Below are 11,318 nucleotides of genomic sequence, written 5' to 3'. Positions count from 1 at the left end.
GGAATTCGAGTCCCTCCCATCAGGAAACTTACACAAGCCTCTTAGATAGCCTCATCCACCAGAGGGCAGACAGCAGAAGCAAGAAGAACTATAATCCTGCAGCCTGTGGAACAAAAACCATATTCACAAAAAGACAGACAAGGTGAAAAGGCAGAGGGCTATATACCAGATGAAGGAACAAGATAAAACCCCAGGAAAACAACTAAAGGAAATGGAGATAGGCAATCTTCCAGAAAAAGAATTCAGAAGAATGATAGTGAAGATGATCCAGGACCTCAGAAAAAGAGTGGAGGCAAAGATCGAGAAGATACAAGAAATGTTTAACAAAGATCTATAAGAATTAAAGAACAAGCAAACAGAGATGGGCTTCCCTGGTGGAGCAGTGGTTGAGCGTCTGCCTGCCGATGCAGGGGACATGGGTTTGTGCCCTGGTCCGGGAATATCTCACATGCCACGGAGCAGCTGGGCCTATGAGCCATGGCTGCTGAGCCTGTGGAGCCTGTGCTCCGCAATGGGAGAGGCCACAACAGTGAGAGGCCCACATACTGCCAAAAAAAAAAAACAAAAAAACAGAGATGAACAATACACTAGAAGGAATCAATAGCAGAACAACTGTGGCAGAAGAACGGATAAGTGACCTGGAATACAGAATGGTGGAATTCACTGCTGCAGAACAGAATAAAGAAAAAAGAATGAAGAGAAATGAAGACAGCCTAAGTGACCTCTGGGACAACATTAGACACAACAACATTCGCATTATAGGGGTCCCAGAAGGAGAAGAGAGAGAAAGGACCCAAGAAAATATTTGAAGAGATTATAGTTGAAAACTTCCCTAACATGGGAAAAGAAATAGCCACCCAAGTCCAGGAAGTGCAGAGAGTCCCATACAGGATAAGCCCAAGGAGAAACATGCCAAGATACATAGTAATCAAATTGGCAAAAATTAAAGACAAAGAAAATTATTGAAAGCAGCAAGGAAAAAACGACAAATAACATACAAGAGACCTCCCATAAGGTTAACAGCTGATTTCTCAGCAGAAACTCTACAAGCCAGAAGGGAGTGGCATGATATACTTAAAGTGATGAAAGGGAAGAACCTACAACCAAGATTACTCTACCTGACAAGGATCTCATTCAGATTCGATGGAGAAGTCAAAAGCTTTACAGACAAGCAAAAGCTACGAGAATTCAGCACCACCAAACCAGCTCTACAACAGATGCTAAAGGAACTTCTCTAGGCAGGAAACACAAGAGAAGAAAAGAACCTGCAAAAACAAACCCAAAACAATTAAGAAAATGGTAATAGGAACATACATATCGATAATTAACCTTAAACTTGAATGGATTAAATGCTCCAACCAAAAGACACAGACTTGCGGAATGGATACAAAAACAAGACCCATATATATATGCTGTCTACAAGAGACCCACTTCAGACCTAGGGACACATACAGACTGAAAGTGGGGGGGATGGAAAAAGATATTCCATGCATGGAAATCAAAAGAAAGCTGGAGTAGCAATACTCATATCAGATAAAATAGACTTTAAAATAAAGAATGTTACAAGAGACAAGGAAGGACACTATGTAATGATCAAGGGATCAATCCAAGAAGAAGATATAGCAATTATAAATGCTTATGCACCCAACACAGGAGCACCTTAATACATAAGTCAACTGCTAACAGCTCTAAAAGAGGAAGTCGACAGTAACACAATAATAGTGGGGGACTTTAACACCTCACTTACAGCAATGGACAGATCATCCAAACAGAAAATTAGTAGGAAAACACAAGCTTTAAATGACACAATAGACCAGATAAATTTAATTGATATTTATAAGACATTCCATCCAAAAACAGCAGATTACACTTTCTTCTCAAGTGCGCACAGATCATTCTCCAGGATAGATGACACCTTGTGTCACAAATCAAGCCTCAGTAAATTTAAGAAAATTGAAATCATATCAAGCATCTTTTCTGACCACAACTCTATGAGATTAGAAATTAATGACAGGGAAAAAAACGTTAAAAACACAAGCACATGGAGGGTAAACAATACGTTACTAAATAACCAAGAGATCACTGAAGAAATCAAAGAGGAAATCAAAAAATACCTAGAGACAGATGACCATGAAAACACGATGATCCAAAACCTATGGGATGCAGCATAAGCAGTTCTAAGAGGGAAGTTTATAGCTATACAAGCCTACCTCAAGAAACAAGAAAAGTCTCAAATAAACAATCTAACCTTACACCTAAAGCAACTAGAGAAAGAACAAGCAAAACCCAAAGTTAGCAGAAGGAAAGAAATCATAAAAATCAGAGCAGAAATAAATGAAATAGAAACAAAGAATACAATAGCAAAGATCAATAAAAGTAAAAGCTGGTTATTTGAGAAGATAAACAAAATTGTTAAATATTAGACTCATCAAGAAAAAGAGGGAGAGGACTCAAATCAATAAAATTAGAAATGAAAAAGGAGAAGTTACAACGGACACCGCAGAAATACAAAGCATCCTAAGAGTACTACAAGCAATTCTATGCCAATAAAATGGACAACCTGGAAAAAATGGGCAAATTCTTAGAAAGGTATAACCTTCCAAGACTGAACCAGGAAGAAATAGAAAATATGAACAGACCAATCACAAGTACTGAAATTGAAAGTGTGATTAAAAATCTTCCAACAAACAAAAGCCCAGGACCAGATAGCTTCACAGGTGAATTCTATCAAACATTTAGAGAAGAGCTAACACCCATCCTTCTCAAACTCTTCCAAAAAGTTGCAGAGGAAGGAACTCCCAAATTCATTCTATGAGGCCACCATCACCCTGATACCAAAACTAGACAAAGATACTACAAAAAAAGAAAATTACAGACCAATATCACTGATTGAATATAGATGCAAAAATCTTCAACAAAATACTAGCAAACAGAATCCAACAACACACCATGATCACACACCATGATCAAGTGGGATTTATCCCAGTGATGCAAGGATTCTTCAATATATGCAAATCAATCAATGTGATACACCATATTAACAAATTGAAGAATAAAAACCATATGATTGGGCTTCCCTGGTGGTGCAGTGGTTGAGAGTCCGCTTGCTGATGCAGGGGACACGGGTTTGTTCCCTGGTCCGGGAAGATCTCACATGCCGTGGAGCGGCTGGGCTCGTGAGCCATGGCCGTTGAGCCTGTGCGTCCGAAGCCTGTGCTCCGCAACGGGAGAGGCCACAACAGTGAGAGGCCCATGTACCAAGAAACAAAAAAAACCCAAAAAACATATGATCATCTCAATAGACGCAGAAAAAGCTTTTGACAAAATTCAACACCCATTTATGATAAAAAACCTACAGAAAGTGGGCATAGAGGGAACCTACCTCAACATAATAAAGGCCATATATGATATACCCACAGCAAACATCATTCTCAATGGTGCAAAACTGAAGGCACTTCCTCTAAGATCAGGAACAAGACAAGGATGTCCACTCTCACCACTATTATTCAACATAATTTTGGAAGTTCTAGCCATGGCAATCAGAGAAGAAAAATAAATAAAAGGAATAGAAATCAGAAAAGAAGAAGTAAAACTCTCACTGTTTGCAGATGACATGATACTATACATAGAGAATCCTAAAGATGCCACCAGAAAACTACTAGAGCTAATCAATGAATTTGGTAAAGTTCAAATTTTGCAGGATACAAAATTAATGCAGAGAAATCTCTTGCATTCCTATACACTAATGATGAAAAATCTGAAAGAGAAATTAAGGAAACACTCCCATTTACCACTGCATCAAAAAGAATAAAATACTTAGGAATAAAGCTACCTAGGGAGACAAAAGACCTGTATGCAGAAAACTATAAGACACTGATGAAAGAAATTAAAGATGATACCATCAGATCGAGAGATATACCACATTCTTGGATTGGAAGAATCAATATTGTGAAAATGACTATACTACCCAAAGCAGTCTACAGGTTCAATGCAATCCCTATCAAATTACCAATGGCAATTTTTACAGAACTAGAACAAGAAATCTTAAAATTTGTATGGAGACACAGAAGACCCCGAATAGCCAAAGCAGTCTTGGGGGAAAAAAACGGACCTGGAGGAATCAGGCTCCCTGACTTCAGACTATACTACAAAGCTACAGTAATCAAGACAATATGGTACTGGCACAAAAACAGAAATATAGATCAATGGAACAGGAGAGAAAGCCCAGAGATAAACCCACGCACCTATGGTCAACTAATCTATGACAAAGGAGGCAAAGATATAGAACGGAGAAGAGACAGTCTCTTCAATAAGTGGTGCTGGGGAAACTGGACAGCTACATGTAAAAGAATGAAATTAGAACACTCCCTAACACCATACAGAAAAATAAACTCAAAATGGATTAGAGACCTACATGTAAGACCGGGCACTATAAAACTCTTAGAGGAAAACATAGGAAGAACACTCTTTGACATAAATCGCAGCAAGATATTTTTTGATTCACCTCCTAAGGTAATGGAAATAAAAACAAAGCCACCGAAATGGGACCTAATGAAACTTCAAATCTTTTTTTTTGTTTTTTTTTTTTGCAGTACATGGGCCTCTCACTGTTGTGGCCTCTCCCATTGTGGAGCACAGTCTCCAGACGCACAGGTTCAGTGGCCATGGCTCACGGGCCCAGCCGCTCGGCGGCATGTGGTATCTTCCCGGACCGGGGCACGAACCCATGTCCCCTGCATCAGTAGGTGGACTCTCAACCTCTGCACCACCAGGGAAGCCCATCTTCAAAGCTTTTGCACAGCAAAGGAAACCATAAACAAGACGAAAAGACAGCCCTCAGAATGGGAGAAAATATTTGCAAATGAATCATCACACAAAGGTTAATCTCCAAAATATATAAACAGCTCATGCAGCTCAATATTAAAAAAATAATGCAATCCAAAAGTGGATAGAAGACCTAAATAGATATTTCTCCAAAGAAGACATACAGATGGCCAAGAAGCACATGAAGAGCTGCTCAACATCACTAATTATTAGAGAAATGCAAATCAAAACTACAACGAGGTATCACCTCACACCAGTTAGAATGGGCATCATCAGAACATCTACAAACAACAAATGCTGGAGAGGGTGTGGAGAAAAGGGAACCCTCTTGCACTGTTTTGGGGACTGTAAATTGATACAGCCACTATGGAGAACAGTATGGAGGTTCCTTAAAGAACTAAAAATAGCACTACCATATGACCCAGCAATCCCACCACTGGGCATATACCCAGAGAAAACCATAATTCAAAAAGACACGTGCACCCCAATGTTCATTGCAGCACTATTTACAATAGCCAGGTCATGGAAGCAACGTAAATGCCCAGCGGCAGACAAATGGATGAAGAAGTTGTGGTACATACATACAATGGAATATTACTCAGCCATAAAAAGGAACGAAATTGGGTCATTTGTAGAGATGTGGATGCATCTAGAGACTGTCATACAGAGTGAAGTAAGTCAGAAAGAGAAAAACAAATATCATATATTAACGCATATATGTGGAACCTAGAAAAATGGTACAGACGAACCAGTTTGCAGGACAGAATTAGAGACACAGATGTAGAGAACAAACCTATGGACACCAAGGGGGGAAAGTGGTGGGGGGTTGGTGGTGTGATGAACTGGGAGATTGGGATTGACATGTATACACTGATGTGTATAAAATGGATGACTAATAAGAAAAAAAATACATAAAAGTTGAGTGGAAATACAAAGAAAATTCCTAGAGAAAAAAAAGAAAGGAATTCTGTGTGTGGTCAGGAGTAAATAAAATCAGAATGAATTTGAGTAAATCAATGTTAATATTAAAGGTAAGATGGTGAAAAACCTGAATTTGGTTTCTCTCTGTCAAGAGAACAAAGGGTTTTTGTTCTTTTTTTTTTAATATTGAGCTGCTTTTGGTAACATCATAAGTTTCTTTACAAGCTTTTAAGAAATTTGTTGTAACTCTGGCACGAACCCATGTTCCCTGCATCAGCAGGCGGACTTTCAACCACTGAGCCACCAGGGAAGCCCTGCTTTTGATATCTTTTATTGTCAGTTTGGTTAAGTGAATAAGTACTGTTTCACAGTGACCTATGACCCTATTTGACCAAGTGTTTTGAAACTTTTTGATATTTTTGACAAATTTCCCAAAGGTCAAATTCTAATTAAAGTTCATTTGACCTCTAGCTAACTTTGAGTTTTCTAAAGGGCCCCTGAAGAACCTCAGAGAGAGAGATTAAACTAACTAGGATTATTTGGTATTTTAAATTACATGGGAAGCATTGTCAAAGAGTGATAAACATTCTCAGGTTATACTATATGGGTAAATATTGTTAATATAGATATGTTAGAAATTATATGCAATTCCTAAAAAATCTGGTATGCCCTAATAAAACGCTATCAGTCATAATTCTAGTTATTATCTTAACAATGTTGTCTGTCATAGCAGTAACCAAGTTTCTTTGTCAGTTGCATTGTAATAAGATCTTTAATGATGCCTTTTGAAGTTTTTTTGTCATTTATAGAGTTTATTATTGTACTATAATGCTTTTGCAAAAAATGCCTCATCTTCAAAAAGATTCATGGAAAGTACAGGTTTCTGATATCTTGCAGATTATGCCACTGAACTGGGTAAGAAAAACGAATCCTGATGAAGGATTCATTACATAGGACTGAGTGAACTGGAGAATATGGTTTTATAAAATGGTTTTTATCTGAAATATTACTGACTTTAATCTGTGTTCTCCAGATATAAGTAAAGCTTTCCCCTTAAGCTAATTATGACTTCCAGCAGCTTGATAAATTATACCTTCATAAGGAGAACTGAAATATTTATCTTTTCTCTCTACCTGATCCCTCCAGAAATTGTAAACTCTTAGGTTTCCAGCAGCCTTATCAGGTGAATAAGGAAGATCACCTCCTGACGGGTGCAGGAATCTCAAGGTATTTGGGGGTCCTCGAGAAGAAAAGAATTCACCCAAATCTATAGATATCGCAAGCAGAATCTGTGATAAGCCCTTGGCTGGAGTGGCTTTCCTGGCCTTGAGAGTCCTTTTAAAAAGTTCAATCTGAGATTCCTTATGAAAAGTTCCAGCACAGCTGATTTAAAAGAGCCTATATGATCAATTACACTTTTGTAAATAATCAGGCCAAGTTTACTAAAACCAGACTTATTTTGCAAACAAATTAGTCTTTAAAAAAAATTTCTTTTCTATTTCTTTATTTCTTTATTATTTTTTTGGGCTGTGTTGGGTCTTCGTTGCTGCACGCAGGCTTTCTCTAGTTGCAGCAGGAGAGTGGGGGCTACTCTTCGTTGTGGTGTGCAGGCTTCTCATTGCGATGGCTTCTCTGGTTGTAGGAGCACGGGCTCTAGGGGCGCAGGCTTCAGTAGTTGAGCACGCAGGCTCAGTAGTTGTGGCTTGTGGGCTCTAGAGCACAGGCTCAGTAGTTGTGGCGCATGGACTTAGTTGCTCCACAGCATGTGGGATCTTCCTGGACCAGGGCAGGAACCTGTGTCCTCTGCACTGGCAGGCAGATTCTTAACCACTGCACCACCAGGGAAGCCCGACAAATTAGTCTTAATTTGGCTATATTTGGTAGAAATTAGGGTAATTTTAGAGAGAAAAAGATTATGTTCCAGTGGATATTAAATTCTAGTTTTGTTAGTTGAGAACTGTATTTACTGCCTAAGACTCACTTCCCAGATAACTCCTTGTTATTATACTACATTATTGTAACGTTTAATTGAATTATTAAAAGGACACTCTAAATTTGTTTCTGAAGCTTATCACAGCAGTTTATCTTTGGATGAAGATCAGATGCCCCATGACCTGCAACCAGGAAATTATTCATCCTGGAAAAGGCATCAGTTAAAGGACTGTTTCTAACCTAGATGAAAAGACCCTTATTAGGTACTCTTAAGTAGCTCTTGCACAGCAAAACTGAAAGGAATTGACTCTTGAATTCAGATTTCCCACTTAAGAAGGGTATCTTCACTGGACTGGCCTACAGAAAGGACTACTGACCGCAAATGACACCCACATCAAGATGAGAAGGAGAAGAAGATGACAGCAGTGGTAGACTGTTGACCCAAGAATCTAGACCAGGTCTGTAAGACCCATCTTACTAATTCAATTGAACTGTTTACCAAATGTTTGTCTCCTATCAAAATTGAAAGTTATTATTTTACTTCTAACGATACTGTTGCCCCAATGTTCAGGATAGAAGGAAAATTCTCTAGTGAAGTTATCAGAGTATAACTGCTCATGACAGGTATCACTGCTTGCTTTAGGTCTTCTGCTAAAAGCACATGTACAATATTTGTGTGACAGTTTGGTGTAATGGATAAAATGTATATCCTATAAAATGTTTCCCCATAATCAGACCTCTGAACTTGTTCACTATGTCTGATTAGTTTTCACCCAATGTAGATAACTAGGCATATCTCTCTGTCTATGTATATATAGAGATAGATAGACATAGTAGATATAGATATCTATATAGATATAGCTATAGATATATATAAACAAAAAGGAGGTCTAGCACTGAGGGACATGATGGATTCAGGGAGGCAGCAATCATCTTGGCATCACAGGACAAATATTTTGATCTATCGAAAGATTTGCAAACAAAAGTGTAAATGATCAAAGAAATTTTCACAGATTGAGGTCTGGGAAAGTCATTCTGGCTTATACATCATTTAAATTAAACTGGAACAGCCTATTCTGTGGCTTGTTGAACATACATTGTATTACATCTGCTTTAACCATTAAGGAAAAAAATGTATTTAGAAATCAAAATAGAGTAACTGTGGTTCAGACATCCCAAATAGAACTGGGTGGCCATGGTTTCAGATTTCTTCCTATATTACTGAGGACTTGAATTTTCTGAACTGTATCAGACTCAAGAACACCACCAGCTGTTCTCAACATCTGCTAGCAGCCCTCAACTGCAACCTTATGGTCTCAAGGTGACTATGAAATCTTGATTCACTAGAGAATATTAGTAACAAATGAGACAGCTTTAGCCTCCCAGCAGAAGGCATTAGATTCTTTAGCCAGACTAGTACTAGACAATAAAATTGCTTTAGAATAGATTTTAGCAGAAAAAGGAAACATATGTGTAGTAGCTAATAGCTCCTGTTATGTATATGTTAATACCATATCAGAAGTTAAAACCTACTTATACAGAATTAGGAAATTGGCTACCTGGCTACAAGTCTCCCCATTAGTACCAGGTCCAGGCTGTTTTTCAGGCTTATTCTCCTGAATTCCTCAGGGAACAAGATCTGTTTTCCAAGGTTTATTAAAGTTTGGGTTGTCACTCCTCTTCTAATTGGTTATCTGATTGTAAAATGCGCTGTACAGGGAGATCAGCTCAGTGTTTTGTGACCACCTAGAGGGGTGGGATAGGGAGGATGGGAGGGAGACACAAGAGGGAGGGGATATGGGGATATATGTATATGTATAGCTGATTCATGTTGTTATAAAGCAGAAACTAACACACCATTGTAAAGCAATTATACTCCAATAAAGATGTTTTGAAAAATAAATAAATAAAATGTGCTATAAGCTGTTGCACCAAAATGGTGGACCAGGGGACTAAAATTTAATCACATAAGTCTTGGGTCTAAGACCTGGAAGTCGGAAACATGTCCAACTTGGTATGCAATGTTTCCATTCCCCAAATTGAGGCAGGACTATGCCCCATTTCAGCAGGAAATAGAATAGTCATCACTCTGTTCCCTCAAAGATTTGGGGGAAAGTTAAAACAGGAGTGGGGATTGATGCCGAAAGCTCAACTTCTCTGTACACCGGTGCCAAATTGAATCTGAGAGACAGAGTTTTGGGTGAAGTAGAAAAGGATAGCTTTGTTACTTTGCCAGGCAAAGGGGGACGCAGTGGGCTCCTGCCTCAAAAAACTATGTGTCCCAACCCAGGACGATTTGATGAGGAGTTTTGACAATACTTCCCAAGGGTGGGGTTGCTGACAAGATTAGGGTGTGTGCTGTCTCAGATGGTCAGGTCTCCTAATCTTGACTCAGGTGGTTTCTTGGCTGCTCCTCCCTTGATTAGCAACTGTTCGAATCTGCCCTTTGAACTCCGGGAAGGTCACGGAGGCTGGAGTCTTGCCTACAAGAAATGGGGGACAAAAAGAAACCTCTGTGCCTGGGAGCCCCACAGGGCCCTGCTCAGTTTCAGGATTGAAGCCAAGTCCCCCTAAAATTGAGTTCCTTTACTGAGTTTATGATTAATCTCTCTACCCAAAACTTTATCCCCTTTCTTATCCCCTCTGACCTCAATCCTCTGCTAACTAAACAGTAATCAACCAGAATCAGATGACTAAAATTGCTGTTGATAACATTATTAATGTACTAAAAGCTATTAGAGATATCATCATTAATATGCAAACTCAGGTTGTTTCTCCAGGGCAAGATGAGCTAACAGACTGCAAGCCATGGACCACCTGGCCAGAGCATCATAAACCAGGGACATCCCGACTTTCAAAACTACAATGAAGAAATGTCACAAGACAATTAATTCCAGCCTGTTTGTTCTTTAAAAAAATCCTAACTCAAAGACCAAGTTGAAGTGTATCTGAGGTTTATCTTCCACTCCCTTGCTTGGAGCACTGTGATAAACACTGTACTTTCCTTCACCAAAACCTGGTGTCAGTAGATTCGCTTTGCTGTGCCTCAGGCGGGATGAGTTCAGTTTGGTAACCGCTCAGCTAGCAGTGTGGCGATCTGTGACCGTGGGTTCCTATGTGGCCATTCATTTTAGCTACTAGGGGCCTCTTGAGACCTCATGTGCCACATAAGATTGTGTGTGAAGACCAGGATTGCCTGTGTTCTGGTGGAACACCTGTGATTCCATGTGGCTTCCTGTGACTTCATGTGACCCTGTGTGGCAGCCTGTTACCACATGGAGCCTCCTGTGACCTTGGGTGGCCTCAGATCCAATCTTCCCAGAAAGAGAGATCTGAGGTCCCCAGAGAATATGGGCACTATCCGGCGTAGCTGCCCCTTTTCCAGATCCTAAATAGACCCTCACCGCCCTCTCTCCTCTTTGGCTTGCAGACCTGACATCCAGAGGCTCCTGGTGTCTGAAAACTGGGGTCCTAGGGGGCGTTAGCGTCAGCCGCAACCGGCCCACCGGAAAGTGTGCCTCCTAGAACAGGTTACCGCGACCTCTCTGCCACCCGAGCCCGCCCAGCCATAAAAGCCAGCATCGCGCTGGGTAGGGGTAAGGGTCGCGCGTTGGTGGGGTGCGCGCGGCGTCGCGCTCCTA

Source organism: Neophocaena asiaeorientalis, unplaced genomic scaffold (genome assembly GCF_003031525.2).
Source record: "Neophocaena asiaeorientalis asiaeorientalis breed wild unplaced genomic scaffold, Neophocaena_asiaeorientalis_V1.1 scaffold773, whole genome shotgun sequence".
NCBI classification, from domain to species: Eukaryota; Metazoa; Chordata; class Mammalia; order Artiodactyla; family Phocoenidae; genus Neophocaena; species Neophocaena asiaeorientalis.
The sequence above is the reverse complement of the archived record's forward strand: the minus strand, read 5'-3'. Positions refer to the sequence as shown.